A 218-nucleotide genomic window follows, 5' to 3' on the forward strand; every position below is an offset into this window, starting at 1 on the left:
AACACCCTGATTAACTTGCACCAGCGTTCGGGACATCTGGCCTACGACACGATCGAAAGGATCGCGAAGAACCCAGATTCAGGCATAGAAATAACAAATGACACACGGAAAGTATGTGTGGCTTGCCACGAAGGCGAGCAGACACGAACAAGCAGCCCATGAATGATACAGGATCCAATGCACCTATCGATCGCATTGGAAGTGTAATAGTAAGTGAT

Source organism: Plasmopara halstedii (assembly GCF_900000015.1).
Source record: "Plasmopara halstedii genome assembly, contig: Scaffold_1651, whole genome shotgun sequence".
Taxonomy (NCBI): Eukaryota; Oomycota; class Peronosporomycetes; order Peronosporales; family Peronosporaceae; genus Plasmopara; species Plasmopara halstedii.